The 20,512-nt window shown below is 47.2% G+C and overlaps 3 non-coding genes across 3 annotated transcripts; all 3 read right to left on the bottom strand.

The window, feature by feature from the left end:
- Window positions 1–4,717: 4,717 nt before the first annotated feature.
- On the bottom strand, window positions 4,718–4,914 carry LOC142313441 (U2 spliceosomal RNA). The gene has a single exon (XR_012754471.1). It is a non-coding gene; the product is annotated as a U2 spliceosomal RNA (small nuclear RNA).
- A 2,743-nt stretch (window positions 4,915–7,657) lies between these two features.
- LOC142313435 (U2 spliceosomal RNA) lies at window positions 7,658–7,853 on the bottom strand. The gene has a single exon (XR_012754467.1). It is a non-coding gene; the product is annotated as a U2 spliceosomal RNA (small nuclear RNA).
- A 7,700-nt stretch (window positions 7,854–15,553) lies between these two features.
- LOC142313417 (U2 spliceosomal RNA) lies at window positions 15,554–15,744 on the bottom strand. The gene has a single exon (XR_012754455.1). It is a non-coding gene; the product is annotated as a U2 spliceosomal RNA (small nuclear RNA).
- Window positions 15,745–20,512: the final 4,768 nt, after the last annotated feature.

Raw genomic sequence — 20,512 nt, 5'->3', positions numbered from 1 at the left:
GCTTCACGGGATGCCAGATCGTATCATTTGTGATAGAGGCCCTGCAATTTGCTTCCCGTTTCTGGCGAGATCTTTGTAGCCTTCTGCAAATTGAGTTGAATCTCACTTCGGCATACCATCCGGAGACCAATGGTTTGGTTGAGCGTACCAATCAATCCATGATTATATACCTTCGACACTTTGTTGCTGAGAACCACAATAACTGGTCCTCCCTCCTACTCTGGGCAGAATTTGCCCTTAACAATTCGCTGGCTGAGGCCACTGGGCAGACACTGTTCGTACTCAATAATGGGCAACACCCTAGGGTACCGGTACCGTTTCACACTGCTGCACCTCCTCCTCTTGTGGCCGACTGGGCAACTAATGCCAGAAAGGTTTGGGATCAGACTCAAGAGTCGATCCAAGCAGCTAAGGACCGTATGAAGACGGTGTCCGATCGGTTTCGTCGCCCGGCTCCTGTCTTTTCTCCGGGGGACTTTGTGTGGCTCTCTGCAAAACACGTGAGACTTAGAGTGAGCTCTGTCAAATTTGCTCCTCGCTTCCTGGGTCCTTATGAGGTTCTTCGACAGGTAAATCCTGTAGTCTACCAATTGAAGTTACCCGTCCATCTTAGGATCCATGACAAATTTCATGTCTCACTGCTAAAGCCGGCTATTTTACCTCACGCTCGTGAAGTGCACTCTCCTGCCTCTGATTCCTCTCGCTCTAGCTATGAGGTACGAGCCATAGTTGGTTCTAAGATGGTTAGAGGGCGCAGGTTCTTCTTGATAGATTGGGAGGGTTACGGCCCGGAACATCCCTCTTTGGAAGCCTGAAGAGGCTGTCCATGCTCCCGACTTAGTTGCCGATTACCTGCATTGCCGGGAGGGGGGCCCTTGAGGGGGAGGTACTGTTACGGTTGCTGTGGCACTGGAGTCTATGTCCAGATTTCTAGCTACTGCACATGTGCAAGCGCTGGAGACTAAGTCCTATCTTCGAGCCATTGCACATGTGCGGGTGACATCATCGCTGACACGAGGTCACATGTCTCTGACACCTTCTATGCCGATTGGTCGCTGGTCATGTGCTTGTGACGCTTTGCTCGGTGATAGGCCAGCATGACGTCATTCCTGTCGTTCTGGCAGCGGATTGGCTCTGGTGTCCTCCATCTTGGATGAGGCACAGAGTCTATATAAGACCCTGACGCACGGCGCACGGCGCTCAGTCCTCTTGGTTCATGCATGAGAGTAGACGCTCTGTGCACGTTCCTCTAGGCATCTCTCTGTCTATGCTAGGTGAGCGCTACCGGCAGGATAGCGTTCTTATACCTGACAGCTTCGGCTGCAGTCCGTATCCTTACCTCTTAGGGGAGCGGACATAGGCAGGTGCCTGAGGCACATGGTCCGGCTGGGCCTTGTGATTCTACTCGTAGGTGGACGTTGCCGCTAGGGTAACGTTCCTTATACTGCATCTGGCAGTTGTTCGTATCCTCGCACACTAGGGGAGTGAACAGAGGTAGGAGCTTTGTGCGGCTTATGCTGCTGTCTGTCTCTTTTGCACCACTAGAAGAGCGGACCTAGGCAGGTGCCATATCTAGTGGTTCGTGTCCTCGCACACTAGTGGAACGAACGCAGGTAGGAGCTTTGTGCGGCTTACGCTGCTGTCCGTCTCTTTTGCACCACTAGAAGAGCGGACCTAGGCAGGTGATATATCTAGTGGTTCGTGTCCTCGCACACTAGTGGAGCGAACGCAGGTAGGAGCTTTGTGCGGCTTACGCTGCTGTCCGTCTCCTGGCACCACTAGAGGAACGGACCTAGGTAGGTGCCATTTCACACTCACTGCCTTTGTCTCTGTGATTATTAACAGAGACCATTCCACACACCTTCCAAGTAAGGGAGGAATTGCCTTATTTAATAATTATATTCCTCTGTGAGTTTAACAGAGGTATTGCACTCTGCCATAGTCTGCAGCAGAGTCTTTGCACGGTGGACCCTGACTGTCTGATAGTCCTTTAGGTTTTATTATCAGACAGCCCCCTGTAACAACAGGGTCCAGACCAAGCAGCAACAGTGTATAAGCTCAGCGTCGACTCAGAACTTGTTGGAGTGGAAAGAAGCACAGAAAGGGTATGATACACATGTCAAGGAAAGGACTAAGACTAAAAGGATGTTCTCACAACACAGATTTTTTGAGGAAGGTGAGAAAGCAGGGCATCTATTGGCCGTTATAGCTAGAGCACGACAGTGGACCTCTTTTGTGGGGGCAATAAGTGACAGCACAATGATAATCAATAAGACCAGATACTAAACGTCTTTTCAGACTTCTATCAGCAGCTATTCAGTTCTAAATCGGGTTTTTATAAAGACCAATTTAATTTCTACTTAGAATTAGAATTCCTTATCTCCTGGATAAAGTTGTTATACCGTAGACCCACAGCAAGGATTAGGGTTAATAAGCGGCTTAGGGTACCTTCACACTTAGCGATGCAGCAGCGATCCGACCAGCGATCTGACCTAGTCAGGATCGCTGCTGCATCGCTACATGGTCGCTGGTGAGCTGTCAAACAGGCAGATCTCACCAGCGACCAGTGAACAGCCCCCAGCCAGCAGCGACGTGCAAGCGACGCTGCGCTTGCACGGAGCCGCCGTCTGGAAGCTGCGGAGACTGGTAACTAAGGTAAACATCGGCTATGGTTACCCGATGTTTACATTAGTTACCAGCGCACACCGCTTAGCTGTGTGTGCAGGGAGCAGGGAGCCGCGCACACTGAGCGCTGGCTCCTTGCTCTCCTAGCTACAGTACAAATCGGGTTAATTAACCCGATGTGTAATGCAGCTACATGTGCAGAGAGCAGGGAGCCGCGCACACTGCTTAGCGCTGGCTCCTTGCTCTCCTAGCTGCTGTACACATCGGGTTAATTAACCCGATGTGTACAGCAGCTACATGTGCAGAGAGCCGGAGCCGGCAGCACAGGCAGCGTGAGAGCTGCAGAGGCTGGTAACTAAGGTAAATATCGGGTAACCACCTTGGTTACCCGATGTTTATCTTGGTTACAAGCTTACCTCAGCTGTCAGACGCCGGCTCCTGCTCCCTGCTCGCTTCATTTGTCGCTCTCTTGCTGTCACACACAGCGATCTGTGTGTCACAGTGGGAGAGCGCCTTTGAAGAAAACGAACCAGGGCTGTGTGTAACGAGCAGCGATCTCGCAGCAGGGGCCAGATCGCTGCTCATTGTCACACACAGCGAGATCGCTAATGAGGTCACTGCTGCGTCACAAAAAGCGTGACTCAGCAGCGATCTCGGCAGTGAGCTCACTGTGTGTGAAGCACCCCTTACACCAGCATTTCGCTTTGCTAGAGTACTCGACAGGGGTGTCCTCTCTCACAATTGTTATCTGGGATTGCCATAAAGTCCAAAGCAGCTCATTAGCAACAGCATCCGCATACAGTGGAGTTCAAAAGGGAGGAGCATGAGGAAAAGGTAGCATTATCTGCCAATGATTCATTACTGTTTCTAGCAAATGTCTCTAATACAATACCCATTGCAATGGAAAGGATTTAAGAATCTGGCAGATACTCCGGGTTAATGATAAATTGTCTAAAGTCAGTCTTGCTCCAAGTAGATAACATTGGGAACACTCTGCAATATGCATCCTGGTGATTACAGATTACTTCACAATTTAAGTATGTGGAGATTAATGTTACTGCTAGAGTGAACGACTACGAGAAACTTAATTTAACCCCGGTTCTTAAAGGATTTAAAGAAAAAACTAACACCTGGACTCGGCTGCCTCAGTCTGTGATGGGGCGCATGAATCTGATCAAAATGATCTGGATGCCTCAATTATTATACATCTTACATAGCCACAGTGGATTCCCCAAAGATACTTTTACAAGGTCAACTCGCTCTTCAGGGAATTAAGTTGGGGAAGACGTAGCCCAAAAATCGAACTGGAGACATTACAAAGAGATAAACAAAGTGGAGGTTTGGCGGTTCCTAATCCTTGGGCGTATTTTGCAGCTGCTCAGTTACAGCACATTCAAGGGTGGGATGACCCAGGGGAAGGAGGTCCACAAAAATTATTACTGCAACAACATTTTAAATCGTCTCGTCTTTACGAAACTTTGGTGTCAGGTAGATTCAGGTTTTCCTTGGAAACCCCTCCTACTTTGCTACTGATACATAAGTTGTGGGAAAAGATGAAAAAAGCACAGGACATTGAGGGGGCTTCCTAGTTCACCTCTATTTAGGAAACCCCATTGCTTCCCAAAGTAAACAAATTAGAGGAGTTTGAGGGATGGAGCATGAGGGGGCTGACCAGACTAGTACAAATGTCGGATGGAAATTGGATTAAAGAATTCTCTCAATTACAAACTGATTTTGGGCTACATAATGGAGAATTTTACAAGTACTTGCAATTAAGGCATGCATACCTATCGGAACGTGCTGTTGCGGGACAGAGGATACAACAAAACGGCTATTAGATTTAAATAAATAAATATATATATATATATATATATATATATATATATATATATATATATATAAAAAATATATATAGCTATTGCTATTTAGCACAGCTTTCAACCAAAGCAAGTATAACAGTGACAGAAAGGGAAAATAAGGGGGGGGGGGAGTTAATTAGCCAAAATGAGCAAAATAACTAGTTTGCCCGATTAATGAATTGATTGAAAGCAATCAGGTGAATTCAATTCTGCTTTTGGAAACCGGGTTAAGAAAGGGATGCACCGGTCCTAGAGGTACTGCAATACCAGGTCAATGTGTGGAGTGGACAGAGCAAACTCTTCTTCCATCTCTCTGTTCTAAAAATCCATTTAATATATGGTCCCCAGATCGGGGACGTATCAGATATTAAACTGATAAGAACAGATTTTTTTTTCCATCAGACTTTTCCAGACTCACATAAATCATTATCTCATGATCCTCAATATGAGCAGACTTTCATCACTGAAATCTTCACTGTATAATTAATAAAAAACAAATACAGTTAAAACACAACAAAAACAAAACATATCCTCAATACTTAACCATCCCATCTAGCCTTTTAAACCATATCCCACAAAATAAACCATCTAATAATCTATAATCACAGGATTCACATTACCAATAGCCCCACAGCATTCTACCATTCTTCTTAACCAAAAAGGTACCTTATAAGACTCAAAAATCCTTATTGTCTCTTTTTCCAAATGAACACGGACTTTATTTCTCAATGAATACATTTCTCTCCCTCTGGTTAACAGCGCCTCCAAATGTTCTTTAACCTTGATCAATTCCATACTTTCCTCTTTAGTTAGCCGGTCTTCCATCTTACTACCAGTAGCTTTGTCCGTCTTCGTAGCAATATCGGAACTACCTTCTCCTTTTTCTTCCGTACTAAAGACTCAGAGGCAGATAACGATACCTCACTACGAGATCTCTTCTGCTCCATCTCCTTTTTGTCCGGAGCAATACTCATTTGTTCTTCCGGAGTTTTTGTTCTCTCCTTTTTTTTCCTCTTAGGGCAGTCCTGGAATGCATGACCTTCTTCTCTACACAAATTACAAGTCCTTCCTCTCGAACACTCAGAGAAGATGTGACCTTCTCCAAAACATCTAGTACAGACTGTCTTATCACAATCTTCTATATAGTGGCCATAACTCCTGCAATTTCTGCAAAAGATGTCCATACCGGAAAAATATGAATCTCCAGTTGCTCACCTAATTTTAAATCTTGCCGGTGGCAGGCAAATCCCATGCACATCTTTTGCTTCACAGAAAAATTTCCTCTTACCAGTCCAAAGACCAAATTTATTGAAAACTTTCCCCTCACTTTTAACGCTCACAAAACAAGAGCCTTAAAAAAGTCATAATATATTCCTCCTCCACCAGAGGAGAATACATCTTTATTACCACCAATTTTTCTTTTCGTTTAAAATGTGGTATCACCGTAATCCCTTGCATTCGGATATCCAACCGTCCATGTTCAAGAATCTCTACAAAGTCACCATAAATACTGGCATCCATAAAAGTCACATGATAGCAATCTTTCTTTGGGTAATCCATTAAGGTAAGTATCTTCTCCTTAGAAAGACAAAAAAGACCAAACAGCAACTCCATCGTGAAGAATCGTAAATCCTTCTCTCTTCTCACTGCTTCGTCAACGACAAAATGGACTGCATTCCACACCCTCTAAAATTCTGGAATCACATCTATGCTGGTCCTGTAACCTACGGTTATAAATAACCAAGGTGGTCATCGCTCCCCATTGTCTTGGGACTAGGCCAACTCACCTATAGCAGAGAAGGTGAGAAGCCCTTCTAATAAAGAGAGGGCGATCCCCCAAGGCCGACTAGCCAGGTACCTTAGACAACTAAGACCAAGACCAAGGCAGAAACCACTAGATCACTGCACTTGATCTTAGCCAAAAGGCTGCGAAGCGATAACCCAAAATGGTTTCGACCTCGGGTGGCACCCTGGCCTATGCTGGCCACATCTTAGGGAGATAGAGACAAACCCACGCCTACAGAAGACATCTTGTCACCCAAGCCAAACATTGAAAACGCTGTTTTGCAGGGCAAAAACAAAAAGCCTGGCACATTTTGCCGCCGCCCACTGCAGTGAATCTGAATAACTCCTCCTTTTGGACACAAGCACCTCCCCTCCATCCTTCCGGTCTTTACGATTCATGATACAAACAGACAGGACAGGCTGCCTGACTTTCTTTCACTGCCACTTTTTCCACTGAGCAACTACTGCTGCGCAACTGCCTTTATAGGCAGCAGCCCTATTGTGAGGTCAGCGGGCATTGTGACGTGCAGAGATTCCATTGATGTTCTATGGCTACAGCTTTGACATTCCATGGTGGCATTGTGACACACTAGTGTTCCGTCTCTTCATGTTGTGCACTGTCCAAAGGGAAAATAAATTAACAGGCATACAGAAAACCTTACTAACAAAAATTAAAGAGGTTCTTTCTGAGAGTGCTTTTTACAGTTTGTCTTTTCCCAATTAGCCATTTAAGTATGCTTAATGAAATTACTAATTCATTTCATATACTGCCCATTCTTAGTAATATACATTACTTATGTTGCAGTATCATGCTTCACATCAGTTTGCAACACATTCATTACCCATGGCTGTCCCCAATTGGGCTCAGCAGCTAAATGTCATGACCTCTCTTTTTGAAAGTCCAAGAGCAAGCAAACTCTCCCTCCAGGAGAGGGAGCCAACAGATCAGGAAAGACATCATCATTGCTCAAAGAAAACACCCAAAAACAATGCATGGTAGTAATAAACAGGTAACTTTAATTGGAGTGGAAGCTGATAGATAGCACCTGGTACCAATTCTGCTTCTTCTCACACCTGCAGTCACTGCAGCAGCTGAATCCACTCTGTCCAAAAGGAATCAATTCCATTCAATTGAAAGGGATATAGATAAGATACAGAACAAGATACTGCACATGACATAGCAGAGTTGGTCATGTTGAGTCGAGATGAATTTGCTATTTAGCGCAGATTTCAACCAAAGCAAGTAAAACTGTGAAAGAAAAAAAAAGGGTGGAAAAGTGTAAAAAGTTAATTGGCCAAAATGAGCAAATGAACTAGTTTGCTTTCAATCAATTCATTCATCGGGCAATCAGATGAATTCAATTCTGCTTTTGGAAATTGGGTTAAGAAGGGGGTGCACCGGTCCTGGAGGTACTGCAATATCAGGTCAATGCGTGGAGTGGACAGAGCAAGCATTTCTTCCATCTCCCTGTTCTAAAAATCCATTTAGTATATGGTCCCCAGTAGGGGACGTATCAGATATTAAACTGATAAGATCAGATTTTTGATTTAATGAAGCTTTCAAAATCAACGTAAAAAATGCATGACCAAAGTCACACCAAAAATAGTGCCAAGGCTAGGATTCGTGTGGATCCTTCCATGAGGAGAGGGTCCCTCAAAAATCAACCCCATCCCTTCGAGCCAGAAGGCCATATTGAGGGTCAGGGTTCTTCGGTGCTCTCCCTAGCCGAAGCCGAGGTGAGCCTTGTCGTTGCTCCCAGCGTCCACCCAGGCATCTTACCCAAGTGGAGTAGGGAGCCACTAGTCGTTGGTTTCTCAGCCAAAGCTGCCCGGACCTCCAATCGGGTGTTGGTTTCTCAGCCGTAGCTGCCCGGATCTCCAACCGGGTGTGGGTTTCTCAGCCCAAAGCTGACCGGACCTCCGACTGGGATTATAAAAATTTCCCTTATTAGCCATAGGGAGATATGCTCAGAAAGTATGAAAAGGCAAGGTGCGGCGTGCTACGGAGTCCAAGGCTCCCCGGGGAGCCAACCCAGCAAGCTCAGACTCCCTCCAGGGTGTCCAGTCCTGGGGCACATTGCACCATAGCCCCCAGACTTACTCAGTCTAATAGCCTCAATCCTGGTAGGGCCATGTTTTCCTCTACATGGATATACTATACATCCAGGGAACTAGCAAGTGCAACCTTCCAGTGTGCATTGTGTCATTGCATTAAGGTATCCCTCAGCCTTAAACCACCTTTTCGAACGATTCTACACTTGATCTTAGCCAAAAGGCAGAGAAGTGATAAGAACAGATTTTTTTATTTAATAGCATCTTTATTATCATGAATTCATCAAAAAATTAACAAACAGTGTACAGTGCCGTAGCCCTGTACACACAGAAATATACAATCATTCTTACACAGCAATAGAGTATGACGCACTAAACTATACATCTTGCTCCTATGCTATCCGTAGCACTCAAGCTGAAAGAACAAGAAAATAAATAATGACAAACCGGCGATTGGGGAAGGGGGGATATGGTGGGAAATCACAGGCCTGAAGCTTTATTGAAAGATGCGCATAAATGGGAAAAAGAGGGAGGGGGCGGGAAAGAGGTTAAAACCTCCTCCTCGGCGCTGTCGTCTGGACTGTCCATGATGGAATAGTCTCTGAGCAGGCTGTGGATCAGCCTGCGGCAATCCTGGATGGACATCCTCTCCTTGTGCAAGGTGACCTGGTTCCTGGTGACCCAAATAGCGTCCTTAAAGCAGTTCATAAGGCGCCAAGCTTCCTGGATGGCTCCAATGGTGTGAGTCCCAAGGAAGAGCCCATCAAGTACGGAATGGTACAATAGGCTGCCTCTGGGGACAGATTCCTCAGGTCATCCTCCAGGGCAACCAACAGGCGCTGTGCAAAACGGCAGTCCCAAAAGGCGTGCAATGATGTTTCCTCCTCAAAGGGACACCTTGGGCAGTACCGGGTTTTGCACAGGTTCCGGGCATGCATGAATGACCGGACGGGCAGTCTGCCCTGTATCGCCATTTACGACAAGTCCTTGTGCCCGTTGGTCTATCCAGCCAACAACACGTTGCTCCAAACAGTCTCCAGTGTGTCGTGATGGAGTCTTGGATTGTTCTCCATTTCGTCCTTGGCTCTGATGTGTTTGTTGATAGTTTTTGGCTTCCACAGATCGGGCTTGAGTCCCTCCAGTTGGTGTTCCCTCACAAACCGAACAACGTCTCCGTAAAACCATGGCGTCGTCCAGTTGTAGGGGAAGGAGCTGTCCCAGCTGAACCTTCTCCAAAGGGGCAGCAGGAAAAAGCGAGACGTGGACCTGCCCGCAGAACCTCTCTTGACTCGCAGAGTTCGGCGAACGCAGTCACATACGAAGGAGGATCGCAGGAGGGTGGGGATATCGGGTACACCCTTCCCACCCTTGCGAGGATCCTTGTACATGATGGTCCGCTTTACTCTGTCCATCTTGGATCCCCACATCTTGGATCCCCAGACAAAGCGAAACACCGTCCTGGTAATGGCCCTGCACATGGTGACGAGGGGGGGCCAAACCTGGGCCGTGTAGTGCAGCACGGGCAGTACCTCGTTACGCAGGACCAGTGCTTTGCCCTCACAAGTGAGGTGTCTGAGGCTCCACAGTCCGATCCGTTGGCTGTTCTTGGTCAAGCGTTCTTCCCAGGACTTGAGAGCCACTCCTTCCTTCCCGAACCAGGCTCCAAGAACCTTGATGAAATCCGGCTGGATGTTGAAGGGGAAGGGGGCGAAGGAGGCCAGTTGCCAGTCCCCAAAGAGCATGGCTTCCGACTTCCCACAGTTGACTTTGGCTCCCGAAGCCCATCCGAAGGTCTCACAGGTCTGGACGAGGGTGTCGACTGAGCGCCAGTCAGCGCAGAAGACGGTCACGTCGTCCATGTAGAGCGAGCACTTGACCTCGAATCATTCTGGTCCTGGTGCGGTGATCCCTCTGATCTCTCCATTCCGTCGGATAGCCTCCGCAAAGAGCTCTATAACACAAACAAAAAGAAGAGGTGACAGAGTCTGCCAACACCGAGCTGTGGATATCAAAATACATTAGTTGGACATACAAACAAAACATGTTACCCAAACCTAACCTGTGCAGCGCTTTGCCCAGGAACTCATGGGAAACACGGTCAAAGGCCTTTTCCTGATCCAACGAGATCAGGGATGCGTGCACCCGGCAAGCCTTGATGTACTCGACCGTGTCCCGCATGAGAGCCAGGCTGTCTGCGATGTGACATCCGGGGATGCCGCAGGTCTGATCCGGGTGGATGATTCGTCCGATAACCATCTTCAATCTGGTTGCCATCGTCTTGGCCATGATCTTGTAGTCGACGTTCAGAAGGGTGATAGGACGCCAATTCTTCAGGTTGCACCTCTCTCCTTTACGCTTGTACAGGATCGTGACCATTCCTTCCCTCAGGGACGGAGGCATTCTGCCCTCCACCACCATCTCCCCATACAGCTCTAACAAGTTCGGACAGATGAGGTCTCCCAGTGCTACAGAGAGCTCTGCTGGGAGGCCATCACTGCCCGGTGTCCTGCCAGACCTAAAGGATTTGGCGGCCGAGAGCAGCTCGTCCACCATCAGACGGACGTCCATGGCTGCCGCATCGGCAGGGTCAAGATGGTTAGTGATACCTGACAGGAACTTATCGGCGGCCTCGGGGTCGGTAGTCTTGCGGGCATAGAGTTCGCTGTAGAAGTCACTGACGACCTTTATCACTTTCTTTTTCCCACGTCGCATGTTTCCACTCTCATCTCGTAGTTCATTCAGGGGCGTATGACCGGTATGGAGTTTCCTGAAAAAGAACGAGTTACATTTCTCACCCTTCTCCAGGTTCTCCACTTTGGAATGGAAGACGATTCGCTTGGACTCCTCCTCAAATTGCCTTTTCAGGTTCTTCTTAGTCTCCTCCAGCTCCTCTCTCATGTCCCAGCTGCATCAAAGAAGTTCCTGCAGGGAATGAAGCTCACGCTGGAGCCTCCTGAAGTCCGTCTTCTACACCCACGCCTGTTGTTGACTCATTGCCTGAAAGAAGAAACGGAACTCGAGTTTAACGTATTCCCACCAGTCAGAAACAGACTGGAATCCTGCCTTGTAGGCCTGTCACGTGAAGTATGCAGCTCTAAGCTCCTCCAAACATCACCCTTTTCCAGCAGAGAGCAGTTCAGCTTCCAGGAGCCCGGGCCAACGGGAAAGCCGTGGCCCAGCGCACATTGACAGTGAATGGCTCTGTGGTCAGAGAAGAAGCAGGGGACCATCGAGTGCCCACTCCGCCCAACCATCCGAGAGTTAAACACGAAGTCAATCCTGGAACGCAGCGAGCCATCTGGTCGGCACCATGAATAGTTCACAGATCCATGTCCGATGGAGCCCACAACGTCCACGAGAGGCTTTGGTCACCATCTCAATGAGCAGTTTGGATGTGACGTCCAACTTGGCAGACGTTCCAGAACTGCATCCATCCTCCTTAATCGGGCAGTTGAAATCCCCGGCCATCACTACCATCCTGGTGGTGGCGAGCTGAGGGCGTCAGGGCTTGGAGGAGCTCCAGTCGATCGTTCTTCACAGGAGAAGCGTACACATTGATGAACCTGACAGGTTCTCCAGCCCAGGTGCCGTCCACAAGCAGTAACCTGCCGCAGACGAGTTCCTGAACTGAGTCCAATGTGAAGGCGCTTCCCCTGATTAGCACGGCGACCCCCACAGACCTACAGTCTCCCCCGCCGGACCAGTAGGATGGGCCATGGGTCCACTCCCTGGCCAGATGGTTGAAGGACCTAGAGGAGGAAAGGGAGCATTCCTGCAAGAAAAATACATCACTGGGTTAACTGTTAAGGAACGCAAAGATCATCTGACGTCTGAACTTGTCTCTGATGCTCTTAACATTAATGCAAAAGATGTTAATGTTAGCAGTCATTGGAGGGAAGAGAAAGTTAGCGCAGGCGATGTGCCTTAGTTACCACTCCGGTCGGGCGGTTCTTCCTCTTTGGCGTCTGCCGGTGATGGTATCTCCAGCAAACCCTCTTCTTCTAGCTGATTGAGTAGAGATGTTGCCTTGGTGGCTTCCGACTCCTCCATTTCTTCTTCGGCTACCAGGGACTCCACCATCTGCTCCAACACATCTGGTTCCTGGAGGAGGTCGTCTTCCTCTTCCTGGGTTGGTTTGGACTCCACAATGAATATCTTGGAAGGCTCTGTGACAGGGCTATATTCCACTTTCCTCTTCCTTTGGCTTGTACCTGAGGAGACAAGAGCTGGAAAATCCTCCTCGGTGGTGAAAAGTGCAGGAGTGCTGAGTCCCTCTGCTCTCATGGTCTGGGGAGGGAGAGTGGGCTTTGGAGGGGGGGGGTGAGGGCACCAATTGAGGAGTAGGGAAAAGAGGTGGAAGTGGTGAAATCCTCAGTAGGGTTGGCCAAGGGGGGGGGTTTGGACAGGGGTGACGGGGGGGGACCAGGGAGGGGGCAACAGTTTTCTTACCCTTCTTTTTCCTGGACTCCGTGGCTGCTGGGGCCTCAGCTGGAGCAGCAGTCGCCGAGTTCTTGGCCGCCTTGGCCTTGGCCTCTGTGGCTTTGGTCGTAGCTGCCTTAGTCGACGAAGCTGTGACTACCCGAGCCTGGGTCGCCACAGCCACCCTTGCCCAAGATTTCTCTCGTTATGGGCAGTCTTTGTAAAGGTTGGCCGCCAGTCCACATAGGTTGCAGTAGATGAGACCAAAGGAGTGTCCCAGAGAGAATGTCGGGGGCAGGTGCTGAAGGCCATCCTCGGATGCTGGTTCCCTGTGGAGTCGAACGGTTACTGACCACTTACCCATCCAGAATCCGATGCCGTTAATGATGTGGGATGGCTCCCTCACCACTGTGCAGAAGCGTCCCAGGAACGTGGAAATGTCTCTTCCTGGGGTGTGCGGATTCCGCATGGAGACCGTGATCCTCTTTTCACCCCTCTGTATAGGACAGGATCCTATAAAAGAATGAAAAGGAGAGTCCGGCATCGCTGCATTCATCGTCTCCCAGTATCTTCTGCAGGCATTCACCGTGGCGAAGGTTACTTGGAAAATGCCAGACAAGAAGGTTTGGACACTCAAGGTTTCCACCCTGGAGAAGCCCTGATCCAGAATCATCTTCGTGCAGAACACGTCACTGGACATGTCCAGCACCCTACCATCCACCGCCTTTAGCTTCAGGGCTACCGTCTGCTGCATCCAAGGCTCCAGGGTTGGAGCCTTTTCAGGCAGCGTCCAGGCTCCCCCTGGCTTGCCGGTGTCAGGAGTAGGGGCCCCTTGGGCCGAAGAAGCCTCTGGATGAGCCTTCCTGGAGGTCCCTGGGTCCTGGGCCTTCTTGGCAGCTTTCTCTCCCTTGCTTGCCATGGCTGGTTCCTACTTGAGTTCCCGGAGCTGGATCTTCGATTCTTCTCCGGGTGTCTTCTCCTGCTGTGTTCCTCCTTGAAGTTCCTCCGGTCTCCCCGAGTCTTCTCCGAGCCTTCGTCTTCTTGCTTCTTTCCGCTTTTTCCTCCGTCCAATCTCCCTCTTCCGGTATCAGCTGGGCTTCAGAGCTAGTCTTCCTGATCGAATCTCGTCAAGTGTAGCTAGCTCAGTTGTTCTGATAAGAACAGATTTTTTTTTCTGTTTATCGGTAGGACTTCAAAACAAAAAGGTGACCACCTCTCGTTGCCTGGGAACCGTCCAGGCACAAGAGGGCTATGTGTCACCAGAAGGCGCACATACTCCCCCAAGGCCGGCAGTCGTGCAATCCCAGGCACTTTCCAGCACCGACCAAGGTAGCGTCCTCCGAAACTACACTTGATCTTAGCCAAAAGGCCGAGAAGCGATAACCCGAATTGGTTTCGGCCTTGGGTGGCACCCTGGCCTATGCTGGCCACATCTTAGGGAGATGGAGACAAACCCACGCCTACCGAAGACATTTTGTCACCCAAGCCAACCCTTGAAAAGGCTGTTTTGCAGAGCAAAAACAAGAAGAATGGTGCGTTTTGCAGCTGCCGCCCACTGCAATGAATCTGAGTAACTCCTCCTTTTGGACACAAGCACCTCCCCTCCCCCTTGTGGTTTTTCCAATTCATGATACAAAAAGATAGACAGGACAGGACAGAACAGGCTGCCTGACTTTCCGTCACTGCCACCCTTTCCCATCCTTACCCGTAGAAAGCCCTTCCACCATCCCCCAAACCACAATCTTTTCCCTTCCCCTCCCAGCCCCCAATCCCTGCCCTCTGCATCCCTCCCACCACCCGCATCCCTTACCCTGTCATCCTCCACCACCCGGAAAAAAGTATTTGCCCCCTCCTTCCCCTAGCCCACCATCCCACTGAGCAACTACTGCTGCGCAGCTGGCTTTATATGCGGCAGCAGCAGCGCTATTGTGAAGTCAATGGGGGGCATTGTGACATGCGGAGATTCCATTGAGGTTCCATGGCTGCAGCCTTGACATTTCCATGGCGGCATTGTGACATGCCAGTATTCCATCTCTTTTTGTTTTGCACTGTCCAAAGGGAAAATAAATAAACAGGCATGCTACAGAAAACCTTACTAACAAAAGAGGGGCTTTCTGAGAGGGCTTTTTACAGTTTCCCAATTAGCCGTTTAAGTATACTTAATGAAAGTACTAATTCATTTCATAGGCCGCCCATTCTTAGTATTAGACGTTACTTATGTTGCAGTATCATGCTTCACAGCGGTTTGCAACACATTCATCACCCATGTCCCCAATTGGGCTCAGCAGCTAAATGTCTATCATGACCTCTCTTTTTGAAAGTCCAAGAGCAAGCAAACTCTTCCTCCAGGAGGGGGAGCCAACAGCCAACTAAAGACATCATCATTGCTCAAAGAAAACACCCAAAAACAATGCATGGTAGGAATAAACAGGTAACTTTAATTGGAGTGGAAGCTGATAGATAGCACCTGATACCAATTCTAGATTTTCTCACACCTGCAGTAGCAGCTGAATCCACTTTGTCCAAAAGGGATCTATTCCATTCAATTGCAAATGATCTAGATAAGATAGAGAGCAAGAAACTGCACGGGACATAGCAGGGTTGGTCAAGTTGAGTGAAGATGAGTTTGCTATTTGGCGCAGCTTTTGGTTGAATAAAGCAAGTAAAACTGTGACAGATAAAAAAGGGTGAAAGTGACAAAAGTGAATTGGCCAAATTGAGGTGCATATGAAGTTGTTTGCTTTCTTTCAATTCATTAATCGGGCTCATTTGAATCAGGTGAATTGAGTTCTGCTTTTGGAAACTGGGTTAAGAAGGGGTGCACCGGTCCTGGAGGTACTGCAATACCAGGTCAATGCGTGGAGTGGACAGAGCAAGCTATTCTTCCATCTCCCTGTTCTAAAAATCCATTTAATATATGGTCCCCAGATAGGGGACGTATCAGATATTAAACTGATAAGAACAGATCACGTTTCAAACAAGCTTTATTAAACTCATTAGTCATTACAAACAAAAGTCACGCATTAGATACAAAACACGGTTACTTGTGCACATGAAACGCATCATAAAACCCAAAAACAGGTTTTCACAGGTACAGTAAAATATCACATAAAATCACATAAACATACATAAAACCAGCATTTTATTTAAAAGATGACATAAAATACATAAAAAGCAATATAGTAAAAGACATATATAATCACAAATAAAATATGATTATAAATACATAAAAGTGTTCCATACCTGGAGACACCATGCCTTTTTTGCTTTTATTGTTCCCTGTTTTTTGCAATCTCTCAAATAATACGTGTACATGTTACATAAGGCAAAACCTATACAGTCTTTTACAGGGATACAATCATGCTTGAACAGTAAAATATTGAACACCAAGGGAAAAGAAAATTGAGGATCCAGCACGATTTTTCTTATTTAGGTAAAAAACATCAAGGCTTTATTTGAAAAGGTTAAAAATAGTAACAATGTGAAGACCTAGATAATGATAACAAAAAAGGGGGGGCTTAACGCGTTTCGGACTTCATTTTTAAAAACATGCGAAGTCCTTAATCATAAGTGGGTCACTTATGATTAAGGACTCCGCATGTTTTTAAAAACATGATGTATTAATAACCTGTCCAGTACTTCGCCATACAATACTGATATCAAGCCTGATGAGCCCCTTGAAGAAGCAATTCTCTGAATTATTTTATTACATTGAATCGTATGGCCTACTATACCTAGCTTCAGCACGGTATGCATGTCTTAATTGGAGGTATTTATAGAATTCACCATTCAAAAACCCAAGCTCTGATTGTAACGTGGAGAACCCTTTAAAGTTATCTCCATCCATTAGCTGCGTGAGTCGGACTAACCCTCCATCCTCCAAACCCTTCCAGCTTATTTAAATTGGGTAGCCACGAAGTGTCCCAGATAGAGGTAAACTGTGTCGGCCCCTTGATATCCTGTATATCTTTAATTTTAATCCACAGCTTGTGTATCAACAGAAGGGTAGGCGTAGATTCCTTAAATTTACCCGCTTCTAGTGCCTCGTAAAGATTAACTGACTTGAAATATTGCTGCAATAACATTCTTTGCGGGTCCCCCCCGGGTCCTCCCACCCTCGGATATATTGCATCTGGGCGGCTGCAAAGTATGCCCATGGATTTGGCACTGAGAGTCCTCCATTGTGTTTGTTTCTCTGTAGCATTTCTAATTTAATTCTTGGACTACGCCTCCTCCAAATCAATTCCCTGAAAAGTGAGTTAACTTTATAGAAATATCTTTGGGGTATCCAATGTGGAGAATTATGCAGGACGTACAACAACTGAGGCATCCATATCATTTTCACCAGGTTCGCTCGTCCTACCACCGACAGAGGTAGCCGTGTCTATATGTCAACTTTATCTTTGAATTTTTTAAGGATTGTGGTCAAATTGAGAGCAGTGTAATCATTCACTCTAGCAGTAACGTTAATTCCCAGGTATTTAAATTGCGAGGAGATCTGCAGTCCTGAGGGGGCATATCTAGGGATATCATTCAGGTTATCCACAGGGAGCAGCACAGATTTCCCCCAATTTATGGCTAGCCCGGAATATCTCCCAAACTTCTGAATCACCTCCATGGCCATTGGTAATGAGACCGATGCGTCTGACAGAAAGAGGAGAGTATCATCCGCATATAGAGCCACTTTTTCCTCTCGATCCCCTCTTCTAAAGCCCGCTATATTTGGGTGTCTGCGCAGGATCTCTGCCATGGGCTCTATAGCCATTGCGAACAAGAGGGGTGAGAGAGGGAATCCCTGACGAGTGCCCCTGGTTAGATTAAATGTTGAAGTGAGCCTGCCATTAACACGTATTCTAGCCGTAGGCCTGCCATACAATAATTTCACCCAGGAGATAAAGTCCTCACCCAACCCAAACTTATGAAGGACTGCCCACAATAAGTTCCATTCAATGGAGTCGAATGCTTTAGCAGCGTCTGGGGAGCAAATAACTCTGTCCCCCGGATTATCTACTGGGAGTTGTAGGTTGAGGTGAAGGCGCCTAATGTTAACCGCTGTAGATCTAGAGGGCATAAAGCCGGACTGGTCAAAATGAATCAGAGAGGAAATCACCTTGTTCAATCTAGATGCCAATACCTTTGCTATGATTTTAATATCGGTGGTAAGGAGAGATATTGGTCTATAGGAATCAGGAAGTAAGGGGTCCTTACCCGGTTTAAGTATGACTACCACAATTGCCTCCTGCATTGATGGAGGAAGGTGGCCCGTTCTGATCACTCCTTGGAATGTTTCCAAGAGCTGCGGTAATAGGATGTCTCAAAATTTTTGTATATTTCTATGGGAAGACCATCCAATCCCGGGGACTTTCCATTTGACATGGATGTCACTGCCAGCTGCAGTTCCTCCAATTGCAGTGGGCCATTAAGGTAGCCCCGATCCGACTCAGTTAGCCTAGGAAGAGGTATGCCTTCCAGATAAAAGTCAATCTGTTCCTCATTGAAGCTTAGCTTAGAAGTGTATAATTGCTTGTAAAAGTCGGCAAAAACCTTCAAAATCCTCTGACTCATTGACCACAGATCCCGTGGAGTCCCTTATCGCCTCCACAAAGGAATTTCCCTGCTGTGCCCTAGCTATCACAGCTAATAGATGTCCTGCCTTTTGCCCCTCTTCAAAAAAATTTAAGCTGCGAGAACATCCGCCTATTCTTGGCCTTTTCCCTGAGGTGAAGATCATATGACTTCTGGGCCTCCTTCCACTCCAGCATATTCTGATTGGTTGCTGACTCTATATACTGGCGTTCCGTGAGCTGAACCCTATCTTGGAGAAATATCCCAAATTGTCGAGACTGGGTCTTAGTTAGATCTGCTAATGCCTTGTATCAATGCCCCTCTCAAACAAGCCTTCATGGCATCCCATATGACATTTAGAGAGATCTCCTCCTGTACATTTTCTTTAAAGTAATGGTTTAGAGTAATAACAATAGGGTCAATCTCAATAATTTGCAGCCAAAAAGGGTTCAGAGACCAAGTAATAAGAGTCTTATCAGGCTCCGGAATAAGCCGAAGGCAAGTCACCATGGGCGAATGATCCGAGATGGCTCTAGGTAAGTAAGATACCGACTCCACTAGTGGCAACACTCCCGCAGACCCCAGTGTCATGTCAATTCTGGACAGGGAGTCATGTGACTTAGAATAACCGGAGAATTGGCGAACCCTCGGGTGTCCCATCCTCCACACATCCATCAGTGCTAAATCTTTTAAGGTCTCACCAAAGCCTGAGATAGGTGATATCGCCAGAGAGGGGTCAGTGTTAAATTTGTCCCAATATGGGTGAATAGTATTATTAAAATCCCCCATACATAACACCTGTACCCCCGAATTCTCCTGCATCGCCTCCGCCACCATCTTAATGACCCCATTATTATAAGTTGGAGGAATATATACCCCCATTAGCAACAACTCTTTGTTCAGAATTTTACATAGAACCCACAGAAACCTCCCCTCTCTGTCTATTTTTGATGCAATGAGTTCAAACGGTATGGCTCTATGCACCAATAAGCTGACCCCCCTAGAATAAGATGAAAAAGTAGAATGGTAACTATAACTGATCCATGATCTATTCAGGTATGTAATTTTTTCCTCATCTAAGTGGGTTTCCTGTAGACAGACTATAGCGGGGAAATGATCTCTGACAAAATCCATTACAGCTGCTCTCTTTGTGGGATCCCCCAGACCACGAACATTACACGTTAAGATATTAACCTTCCCTGCCATAACAGACATGTAAAAACATTTTGCTCTTCCAACACTCCCCCAAAGACATCATACACTCTTGGTCCCCCACCTGTAGGGCCCTAGAGGGCAAGATCATGTAGAGAACCACGACATCGGCAGCACCATACATTTCCGGTTTCTCATTAAACCCAAAAGAAAAAAACATCTTCAAAAACATTGAGGCCCAACAACAGCCTAGCAATCATGACCACTAACAAGTTGACAGTAGGGTCTGTCAAAAATACTCCTCTCCAGTAGCAGCCCAGACCAAAAGAGAAACTACTGTCCAAAACCACTACTCTTACCCTTTGGGGAACGTGTGCTATTCAAAGGACTCTCAGTCCATGGCAAGCTCCTTTCAAGACTTTACATAAAACTACTTTTTGCAGGTAGTGCAGTGGCGTTACCCCCCCCCCCCCACCACACATCTCAACCTCTCCCCCCCCTCAGCAATGCCCGGATGAAGATTCCATGGTCCACAAGGAGCCAGGGAGAGAAAGGAGAAGAGAAGAGGACAAAACGATAAAAAAAGGGAGATGAAGGATGAGGGAAGAAGAGAGAGAAGCGGAGGAGAATGGTCAATGAAGCCCGTGGACCACAGAGAGTCCCGGGGGACATACTTGTGCTCAGCATTGTAGTGTAACCATACCAAACTTCTCCTTTTACTATTCATAAAACTGCATTTTCATCCCCCCTCCCTCCTGCGACCCCCCCTCACATGAATCCCTCATAATACATCTTCCCTGCATCCCAAATATAGAAATAAAAAGGAGGGAGTGAGGGAGAGAAAAAAATAAAAGGAGGGGGGGAGGGGAGGGCAGGAAACACCACCCACAGAGGAGGGGAACCAAAGGAAGCCCGTGGACCATAGGCAGTCCCGGGAGACAAGCTTTGAATTCAGAAATTCAGAAGTACAGTATAACCAGTCCTTCATGTAAAAGTATCACCCAAATATAGTTGTCATCATGGAACAGAAGTCCGCTTCATTCAACAGGTGGGCT

This window comes from Anomaloglossus baeobatrachus, chromosome 5 (assembly GCF_048569485.1).
Source record: "Anomaloglossus baeobatrachus isolate aAnoBae1 chromosome 5, aAnoBae1.hap1, whole genome shotgun sequence".
Classification (NCBI taxonomy): domain Eukaryota; kingdom Metazoa; phylum Chordata; class Amphibia; order Anura; family Aromobatidae; genus Anomaloglossus; species Anomaloglossus baeobatrachus.
This window is presented reverse-complemented; position numbering and strand designations above follow the sequence as displayed.